A 10,854-nucleotide genomic window follows, 5' to 3' on the forward strand; every position below is an offset into this window, starting at 1 on the left:
TTTTCAGTCAATATTCTGAATTTGCAGGGGAGACCTCGCATGCACCCCAGTCCCTGGCTCAGGGCCATGACATGTGGTCACTCCCATCTCACTCACACATCTTCCCAGCCCCTCACACAACGTGACTGACCGTGTCTGTCCAGTTGGTTTGTGATTGTCACTTGCTGCAATGGGTCATGCTTGGCTGGTAATGCCAACTGGCAGAATGAGTGCAATTTTTGAAACACAAAATACAAATTTTTACCAAAGGAGAAGTAAAATGTTATGACTCCGGGTCTATTAAGCCAGGCTCCCATGCTGGGATTCCAAAAAGAAAGTGCTGGCAATTTGGAATCACAGCTTGGCAGAAATGGTGGGAATGCAGCCCTGGGCACCCTGGAAGTGCCCATCCTCCCCCACATAGGTAGGTCCTGTGGGGGGCCTGTTCCCTTGACTCTCCAGAGACCCCAGCCCAGCCCTCCTCTCCCACCTGGGGCTGAGCAAGTCCACTGTCATTCTACTTACTGAGTGCAGCCTTCCTGGAGAGGACCCTGCTGTCCCCTGAGGAGTGGCTTGTCAGGCTAGGGCTCCCTGTGGCATCCCAGACTCCATCCAGGAACAGAATCACAAAAGAAGCCATGCTGAATCCAGCAGCTTTTGCCAATGGCAAAGGAAGAAAAAGACAACATACTTCAGGTGAGCATTCCTGCCCTATTAACAAGGAAGGAAGGAAGGAAGGAAGGGAGGAAGGGAGGAAGGGAGGAAAGGAGGAAGGGAGGAAGGAAGGAAGGAAGGAAGGAAAGAAGGAAGGGAGGGAGGGAGGGAGGGAGGGGAGGGCAGGTGAGGAGGAGAGGGCCCATCACTGCCCCCTCACCTCTGGTGGTGTCACTGCTCCCTCCCTCTCTCTGTATTTTTTGAATATTAATTTATTTTGTATTTGATAGAACAGAGAGAAATTGAGAGAGAAGTTGGAGCTAGAAGATAGATAGATGAGAGATAGATAGACCTGCAACACTGTCCCACAGCTTGTGCAGAGTCCCCGCTGCAGGTGGGGGCTGGGGGCTTGAACCCAGGTCCTTGTACATGGTAGCATGTGTTCAGCCAAGCGCACCACCACCTGGACCCTCTTTGTCCATCTTGAGATGCACACCTGGGGGGTCCAGCGGCTCAGACCCCACCTGAAGGAAACACCAGCACCCCCAAGGCTACTAAGCCTTCACCCCACACTCTAGAAGCCCAGTCACCTCGCGACTCTCCCAAGCCCACCACCCTACAGGCCCACTACCAACAGCTCTGAGTCTCAAAACATTCATTTTCCTCAAGTTAACCTGCCCGGCTGAGCTACCACAGGGAAGGGAAGACGGCAGCAAGGCTGCTTATGCGGAGAAGATGGACTTTGCCTCAGGTACTGGCATTAGCCACATATGCACACATTCCAAATTGCTCAGTCATGGCCCAGCTGAGCATTAGACAGAACTACTCACAATGGCATATTTATTCCTCTTTATTGATCAGCACGATTCAAGCTTCTGTGAGACTGAGACCGGCATCAATAGCATCGGGACAGCAGCATCTTAAGGAGCCTTGCGAATGAATACACAGGAGGGAGGGAGGGAGCCTGTGGCCCACACTGAGGGTCTTTATGGCTCTTCTGGTCCCCTGGGGGGGGTGGGGGGAGGGCCCCAGGGTCACTGGAAGGTTCCAGAGGCCCCCCCCCCACTCTTTGTTGGGATCTGAAAACAGGTTATTTTCACTCTGTGTTGCTTTCCTCCTGCTTTTGTTGGGGGGTGTTTGGGGGCAGCAATAATTAAATAAAATTAGGCATGAAGGTTTAAGGCAAGCTCTGGAATAGAATGATCTAGCCGTGATAAAAGATGTCTCCGCTGAGACCCAGTTTCTGTTCACAGAAAACGGATCTTATCACTCAGGGCAGCTGTGACGTGCAGCTGGCAAAGGCCTCCTGAGCAATGGCGCCCTCACCGTGGGCGAGCAGAGCCTCTGTGCACAGCTCTGCCTTCATTAATTGCCACAGAATTTGCAAAATAAAAAAAAGAACACGGGGAGCAAAGCGGTTAGGATATTTATCGCTGCCGAAAATGAGAAATAAATATTCTGCCTGGCCTTGCGGACATTTGAAATAATAAGGCAGGACAAAATCTTTTGCGCAGGCCGACCTAATGATTTCTGCATTTTGCTGCTGGTGAGGAATTGAAGGCAGGGTGATTTGAATCTCCCTTCAATCTCCCATCAATAAAACACAGACAAGGCTGAGGCAAAAGCTGATCTGGGAGACTCATGCTTTTATAATTGCTTTTTACCCTCAGGCATTTGAAATCCAGAGGGTCAGGAGTCTGTGAGAAGGCCGGGCTGGCCACGGGGCCGGCAGAACCCTGAGACTCAAATGAATCTGTTTGCGGGGCTCAGGTCTAATGTGAGGGAAGCGGTCTGCTTGGCACTGTGCTGCTATTACCTAATTAAAGACGGAGCCCTGTGAAATATTCATGCAGACTCGGCCAAACCCAGAGAGCTTCACCTCCACTGAAGGAGACCAAAAACAATGCCGGAGACAAGCTTCCGGCCCGGCAAATCTGGAAGGCAAAGTGCTTTCAAAAAAATAAATGAAATGGCTCCTACGAAATTTTACTTCCTTCCGGTTCTTATTAGACATCCTGACTGGGGAACCCTGAGGCCCAGCCAGGAGCCCTGGCTCTGCTCGGCTCCCAGCTGTGTCCAGACTCCTGGCTTCAAATGGCCTTAATTTCTCCCGTCTCCATTCCTGGATGGGGCTGGGCACAGGTGAGCATGGGCACCTGCTATGTTGCTGTCAGCCGCCAGGACAGACACAGGGGGCACACCAGGGCATCTCCATGGTGGCAGGGGGTGGGGAGCTCTAGTAAGTGTGTCTCTGGCTGGGCTGAGGACCTCAGGGTGGCCTGCTCAGCAGGGACAGCAGAGCCTAGTGGGGAAAGAGCAGCTGTGGCTTGGATCCCTGTGCTCAGACTGGTGCCCAGCTCCCGCAAGCGAGCATGTCCCAAGGCCCTCAGGTGAGCCCCTGGCTTTTTTTCCTTCTTCCACCCACCAGCAGAAGCAAACACAACAGCCAGCCTCAGGAGGGGAGCTGACCATGCTGACAGGCCCTCCCGTCACTCACCTGTTAACACCACACCTTCCTCACCGGCAACTTGTCGGCCGTCTGGGTCTGGGCAGCTCTTGTTCCTCTGACCTCTGCCTTGGGGAGGCACCTCTGCCCAGCTGGTGGCACCTTGGGTTCTCACGTGTCCATGGGGGCGGGGGTGGAGTATAAAATAGGGGTCACTGCACTGGGACCTGAGAGATCTTCCCAAGCTCAGCTTGGCTTCTAGCTGTTATCTGGTGAAGCAGACGCCTTTGCATTCGGCGTCAGTCAGAGACCCCAAGCGGGCCAAGGCTCCCTGCCTTGGACTACAAGACACCTGCACCCCCAGACAGACACGGGACCCAAAAGAATGTCCAAGCCCCTCCCATCACCAGCTGACTCACTTGAGCCCCTGCACACCCACTCACACCCCAACTCTCCCTGCAGAATGTCCTGATCAAGAAGAGGGAGCTGAGACGAAGAAGCTGCCCCCTACAGCCCACGAGGTGGGGAGGGTGGCACCCCGAATGCCAAGGGGCTCAGCAAGCCAGGGGCGGGCAGGAAGTCAAGCTGGACCTCAGGTCTGGCAGCCTGAGGAGACGAGGTGGTCTGGGGCCACACAAAACCACCTTCCTTACCCAGAAGGCTCTGAACCCCAACTTCATCAGGACCCGGAGAAACAAGAGGGAGAAGAGAAGGAACTTCAGAAGTAGGAACGTGTGTAGGTGTGACTCAGAAAGGAAGGGAGGGCCAGGTGATGCAGCACCCGGCTGAGCACACATATTACAGGGCGCAAGGACCTGGGTTCAAGTCCCCGGTCCGCACCTGCAGGGGAAACTTCATGAGTGGTGAATCAGGGCTGTAGGTGTCTCTCTCTGTCTCCCTCCTTCTCAGTTTTTCTCTCTCTCTATCTAACAATAAATAAATAAATGAACATAAAGGAAGATACAGGTGGTCCAGGAGTTGGCACTGTGGAGAACGTATTGGACTTTCAAGCACCAGGTCTTGAGTTCAACCCCCAGCAGCACACGGACCAGAGTGATGTCTGGTTCTTTCTCTGTCTCCTCCTATATTTCTCATTAATACATAAATAAAATCTTAAAAAAAAAGAAGAGAAGAGAAGGCAGGATCATAGGGAAAAAAAGAACAAATATATATAAATATAGATAGTTATAGAAATAATAGTCACCCCGTATCTGTGACCTCGGGAGAATTACTTGAGTTTCCAATGGAGAGAATGGGGACACAGAGCTCTGCTGGTGGGAACGGTGTGGGATTAGACTCCTTTGATCTCATAGTTTTGTGAATCAATATTAAATCACTAATAAATTTTTAAAAATCTTCCTCTCAGGCTGGGGTTCCAGATTTCCTATAGAGTCTGGAATAAGAGCAAGGGGTCATCAAGGGAAGGAAAGGGGGTCCAAGCCCCACTGTCCAACTGGCTGCTGCGGGGCTGTGAGGAACGCGGGGTCCCCAGGCCAGGCTCCGTGCACAGCACACACCTCCAGCAGGGCAGCCCGGCCCCTGGTTCAGCTCTGGTGTGTTGCTGTCCCTCCGTGACTGACTTCCAGTTCTGCCAAGTCACCTGTACAAGGACACCCTGGACATGAAGCAGCCTCAAGGTGAGGGCCGGGTGGGAGGGGAGGGGCCCTGCAGGGCCAGAGTGAGCATCTAGTCCTGCCTGACACCCGCATTGCCACACTCTCCTGGGGCAAGAAGAGGGGAGAGGGTTCCCAGCTGCTCCAGCCAACTAGGGGTCTCCTGCCTGAGGCTCCAAGGGCAAGCAGGGGAGCTGCCTCTGAGATGCGTCCGGCTCCTAGCACCTCGGGCCTGGGGACTTGCAGCGCACACCACCCAGGGCACCCATTCCAGGCAGGTGACATGCCTTGCCCATAAGAACCTCCCAGTTTCCAGTGCCCAGCTCCCAGCAGTGTTCTCTCCCTCCCGGTCACCCGCTGACTCTCCCAGCCAGCGTGCTGGGCCTCGCCCCTGGGTCTAGCTCAGCTGTGGAGATGCGGGACACAAGTATGGGGGACCCGGTAAAGTGCATTTCCAGAGAGGACTGTTTGAAGTCTCAGCAGGCAGGGACCCCTGTGCAGACCAGAGCCTGCCCGAGCTGTGTCCCCGTCCTGCCCAGCAAGGCCACCAGTGGAGTTAGGTGACACTCCAAGCTCTGCCCGCGTTTCTGTCGGCCTCCGCACTGTCAGTAGATTGTATGTGAGAGAGGGGTCACAGCATGTCTTGCTTCAGAACTGCAGTGGACCCATTCCGGGGTCTGAGCCGCTGGACCCCCCAGGTGTGCATCTCAAGATGGACAAAGAGGGTCCAGGTGGTGGTGCGCTTGGCTGAACACATGCTACCATGTACAAGGACCTGGGTTCAAGCCCCCAGCCCCCACCTGCAGCGGGGACTCTGCACAAGCTGTGGGACAGTGTTGCAGGTCTATCTATCTCTCATCTATCTATCTTCTAGCTCCAACTTCTCTCTCAATTTCTCTCTGTTCTATCAAATACAAAATAAATGAATATTCAAAAAATACAGAGAGAGGGAGGGAGCAGTGACACCACCAGAGGTGAGGGGGCAGTGATGGGCCCTCTCCTCCTCACCTGCCCTCCCCTCCCTCCCTCCCTCCCTTCCTCCCTCCCTTCCTTCCTTCCTTCCTTCCTTCCTCCCTTCCTCCTTTCCTCCCTTCCTCCCTTCCTCCCTTTTATTTTTTATTTTTTTATTTAAGAAAGGATTAATTAACAAAACCATAGGGTAGGAGGGGTACAACTCCACACAATTCCCACCACCCAATCTCCGTATCCCACCCCCTCCCCTGATAGCTTTCCCATTCTCTATCCCTCTGGGAGCATGGGCCCAGGGTCATTGTGGGTTGTAGAAGGTGGAAGGTCTGGCTTCTGTAATTGCTTCCCCGCTGAACATGGGCGTTGACTGGTCGGTCCATACTCCCAGTCTGCCTCTCTCTTTCCGTTGTAGGGTGGGTCTCTGGGGAAGCTGAGCTCCAGGACACATTGGTGGGGTCTTCAATCCAGGGAAGCCTAGCCAGCATCCTGGTGGCATCTGGAACCTGGTGACTGAAAAGAGAGTTAACATAGGAAGCCAAACAAATTGCTGAGCAATCATGGACCCAAAGCTTGGAATAGTGGAGAGGAAGTGTTAGGGAGGTACTCACTGCAAACTCTAGTGTGCTTCTGCTTTCAGGTATACATTTTGCAGTAGTTTACGGATATGTGTGAAGATATGCTCTCTCTCACAGAAACTGGTGTATATCTAGATTATGGGACTTTGTTAGAAAGTGAACCACCTGGGATGGAATTAGAGTTTACTATAAAAGGAAAGGTCTCACCCGAGTAATGAAGCTGAAGGGTTGTCATTCCACACGTGAAGTCTCTGGACACAGTCTGAGGTAAAGCATGTTGAGGTGGCAATCGTTGAGTTGGTTAGGTTGTGATCGGCGGATGCAATATTATTTGATATGGATTGGGAGAGGCATACGGGAAAGTGGGCCCTATCCAAGGGTTCCAGGACTGGGGGAAGTAGGGGCTCTATAGTGGAGATGTGAGGTTCCTGCTGTCTTAGGGTTCAAAAAGACAATCGATAGTTAATGTTATCATCACATTATTTGGTAATTGGGTTAACTTTGGAAAGTCCTTTTGTTATGGTTTGCTGTACAGTATCCAGTATCTTGTATATAGCTGTGCTATTGGATGCTTCTCATCTACTTGGTCTAGGCTTTTGAGAGAGTCCGCATATCAAATACACAGCCTATATATTAAAAAGATTCAGTTCCTTGTTAAAAAAAAAAAAAAGATTCCTTCCTTGTTAATAGGGCAGGAATGCTCACCTGAAGTATGTTGTCTTTTTCTTCCTTTGCCATTGGCAAAAGCTGCTGGATTCAGCATGGCTTCTTTTGTGATTCTGTTCCTGGATGGAGTCTGGGATGGCACAGGGAGCCCTAACCTGACAAGCCACTCCTCAGGGGACAGCAGGGTCCTCTCCAGGAAGGCTGCACTCAGTAAGTAGAATGACAGTGGACCTGCTCAGCCCCAGGTGGGAGAGGAGGGCTGGGCTGGGGTCTCTGGAGAGTCAAGGGAACAGGCCCCCCACAGGACCTACCTATGTGGGGGAGGGTGGGCACTTCCAGGGTGCCCAGGGCTGCATCCTACGGTTTCTGCCCCCATTCTGTCCGGGGGCCCCGGAGCCCCGTGACCAGCTTGCCTGTCAAGGAAGAACTGAGTGCAGGTCCTCTGTGACTCGGCCCATGTAGCATGCACATGTGTGGACTCTGCACCTGACTCCAAGCTGTCGGAAGACCTCGGCTGGCCTGTGTGGAGCTGGGGCTATGCTGACTCGGGACACCAGCCAGCTGCTGCCACCGCCCCAGCCCCCAAGTCAGCTTCCACCTCAGCCAGGCTGGATGTGGTCTCTGAAGACAAGGAACCCAGGCAGGGAGGGCAAACCCCAAAACTCAAAAACTTCAGAAGAGGGAGGGGGTGGCGGTGGGTGGGCCTAGAGCATAATGGTTTCGCAAAGAGGCTCCCTCGTCCCAGGTTCAATTCCCCCACACCACCATAATCCAGAGCTCAGCAGGGCTCTAGGGAAGGAAAAAAAAAAATCCTAAACTTCAGAAGAACATTGAAGGGGAAATATTCTGGGCTAGGGGACCGGCTTGCCTGCCCGAGGCCCAGGGGTTTCAAGATCTGCGCCCAGGGACACCTTAGGCTGGAGCTGAACAGTGTTCTGGTCCTCTCTCTCCCCTTCCTCTCTCTCTCTCTCATAATAAATGAAAACACTGGGGGGGGAGTAAATGAAAACAGGGGTGAAGGAATGAACTGAGGTCACACACAGGTAGCCATACACACGAGTGAGGTGCTGGGTTCATTCCCAGGTGTCACATAAGTAATAATAATAATGACAACCACAGCAGCAATAGAATCCTGTGGAAGCGGGGGCAGAGGACCCCAGAAAGTGCAGGATTCAAGAGGAGACAGGCTTCCTTTCTGGGGCACGCACACACACACCCTCCTCCTGGTCCCCTCACCCAGAGGGGGGCACCCCTGTCTTCCGAGTGGACCCCAAGGGAGACAGGACCCTCCCCCATAGCCTGTGTCTGAGCACTCATGGTCAAGGTCACGGTGGGCACTCACCGTCAAGGTCACGGTGGTGGCTTTTGTTGCCAGAAAGTGACGGGCATCGCTAGGTGGCCAGCGGGATCCCAGTGAGCCGGCACTGGCATTGGTGCCCTCAGTCCAACCAAGTCTCACACAGCGCAGCCTTGAGATTCTCTGGGGCACTCCACACAGAGAAGCCGAAGCAAGTGTGATGCCAAGACCGTGCCCTGGGATTCTGGGGCACATGGCCGGGAGGCGGCTTTGGCACATGAGGGTGACTCAGACCCACCCAGTGTGAGCTGGGGCTACAGAACAGAGCTCAGAGAGGAGACCCACAGGAGGGGTGAAAACAGGCAGAAATGGCCTGGGAGGGGAGGCTGGGGTCTCCCAGCAAAATCAGCCACTGCATGAGGAAAGAGAGAGAGAGAGAGAGGGAGAGAGGGAGAGAGGGGGAGAGAGAGGGGGGAGAGAGAGAGGAGAGAGAGGGAGACAGAGAGAGAGGGAGAGAGAGAGAGAGAGAGGAGAGAGAGGAGAGAGAGGGAGACAGAGAGAGAAGGAGAGAGAGAGGGAAAGAGAGAGGAGAGAGAGGGAGAAAGAGAGAGAGGGAGAGAGAGGGAGAGGGAGAGGGAGAGAGAGGGAGAGAGAGGGAGGGAGAGGGAGAGAGAGGGAGGGAGAGGGAGGGAGAGAGAGGGAGGGAGAGGGAGAGAGAGGGAGAGAGAGGGAGAGAGAGGGAGGGAGAGGGAGAGAGAGAGGGAGAGAGAGAGGGAGAGAGAGGGAGAGAGAGGGAGGGAGAGGGAGGGAGAGGGAGGAGAGGGAGGGAGAGAGAGGGAGGGAGAGGGAGAGAGAGAGGGAGAGGGAGAGAGAGGGAGAGAGGGAGAGGGAGAGAGAGGGAGAGAGAGGGAGGGAGAGGGAGGGAGAGGGAGAGAGAGAGGGGGAGAGGGAGTGAAAGGGAGGGAGAGGGAGGGAGAGCGAGGGAGGGAGAGAGAGGGAGAGGGAGAGAGAGGGAGAGAGAGAGGGAGGGAGGGAGAGAGAGGGAGAGGGAGAGAGGAAGGGAGAGGGAGGGAGGGAGAGAGAGAGGGAGAGGGAGAGAGAGAGGGAGAGAGAGAAAGGGAGAGGGAGGAGAGGGAGGGAGAGGAAGAGGGAGAGGGAGGGAGAGGGAGGGAGAGGGAGTCTGAATAGCACTGTGTCTCCTGTGGTCTGTAGACAGAGGGCTTGGCCTGCATATCAGAAGCTTCTTGTTCTTGCATCTCTGTGGGGAAATGCTTTCAAGCACCATAAAAATGAATGGTGGGCCACTTCTCGGCCATATATACATATTAGCAGAGGATATTAAACTTGAGACTTCAAAGCCTGGGGCATGAGAGTCCCTTTGCATAACCATTATGTTATCTCCCCTGCCCCACTTCTCTCCTTCTGAGAGTCTCCAGGCTGCTCTGCACAGGGGCTGGACCCACTGACATTCACACCAGCAGTGAGGAGGCTCTTCTGTCCCCACAGCCTCTCCAGCCTTTGCTGCTGCTGTTACCTTTTCTGATGTGTGACACTCTCACAGGGGTGAAGTGGTGTCTCACTGTTGTCTGTATTTGCATCTCTCTGACAGCCACTTCCTTGAAGCTTCTTTCCATATGTCTGTCAGCCTTTCTGGTCTCTCCTGTGGTGAGTGTTCTGCTCATGTCCTCTCCCCATGTTGGGTGGGTCATTCATTGCTGAGCTCTTCATATATTTTGGTGATTTACCTCTTGTCCGATGTATGGCGTGTGAAGATTTTTTCCCATTCTGTGAGGAGTCTCTGTGTTTGAGTGGTGGTTTCCTCTGCTGTACAGAAGCTTTTCAATGTGATGTCGTCCCATGGGGTTACTTTTGTTTTTTTCTCCCTTGCACTTGGATTTGTATTATTGAAGATGTCTGTAAAATTTAGATGGAAAAGAGTTCTGCCACTATTTTCTCTAAGTAGTCGAGAATTTCTTACCTAACATTCAAGCCCTTGATCCATTTGGAGTTTACTTTTGTGTGTGGTGAAATGTCTGAGAAAGGTGTGGTCTATATACACAATGGAATACTACTCAGATGTGAAGAAGGATGAAGTCACCTTCCTCACCTCACCATGGACGGGGCTTGTAGGAATCCTGTGAAGTGAGATCAGCCAGAAAGAGCAGGATGAAGAGGGATGATCCCGCTCGTGGACAGAATTTGAGAAATCAGAACAGAAGGGGAAACACAGCAGAACTGGGACTGGGTGTGGGGTCTTGCTCCAAAGTCAAGGACTCTGGGGTGGTGGTGGGGGTTTGTTCAGATCATGGTGCAAAATGGTGAATGAGGACTTAGGCTGGGGGGTAGGGGGTGAGCGTGCTTTGCAGAAAACTGAGAAATATCTTACATGTACCGTCAAATGCACTGACTATAAACCATTAATCCCCCAATTAGAAATAAAATATAGTGGTCTGGGAGGTGGCACAGTGGTAAAACTTTGGACACTCAAGTATGAGGTCTCGAGTTCGATCCCCGGCAGCACATGTGCCAGAGTGATGTCTGGTTCTTTCTCTCTCCCTCTATCTTTCTCATAAATAAATAAAATATTAAAAAAAGAAATAAAATATAAACCAGGGGCCTAGATAACACCCCAGGGCTCACAGCCGCTCACTCAGA

The 10,854-nt window shown here is 53.0% G+C and overlaps 1 long non-coding RNA gene across 5 annotated transcripts in view; it reads right to left on the reverse strand.

Annotated features, from left to right (window-relative positions):
* The window catches only part of LOC132532711 (uncharacterized), a 10,945-nt gene extending 2,329 nt beyond the window's left edge, over positions 1–8,616 (reverse strand). Inside the window, exons 1-3 of one of the 5 annotated variants that reach the window (XR_009544605.1) lie at positions 8,245–8,616; positions 3,131–3,348; positions 505–633 (exon numbers count right to left, since the gene is read on the reverse strand). This is a non-coding gene — a long non-coding RNA (uncharacterized LOC132532711). Of the gene's footprint in view, positions 1–504; positions 691–1,463; positions 1,563–3,130; positions 3,493–8,244 lie in introns of those variants that run through there. The other 4 variants (XR_009544602.1, XR_009544603.1, XR_009544604.1 and 1 more) reach the window with 4 other exon arrangements.
* Positions 8,617–10,854: the final 2,238 nt, after the last annotated feature.

The sequence above is a fragment of the Erinaceus europaeus genome, chromosome 14 (genome assembly GCF_950295315.1).
Source record: "Erinaceus europaeus chromosome 14, mEriEur2.1, whole genome shotgun sequence".
In the NCBI taxonomy this organism is placed as follows: domain Eukaryota; kingdom Metazoa; phylum Chordata; class Mammalia; order Eulipotyphla; family Erinaceidae; genus Erinaceus; species Erinaceus europaeus.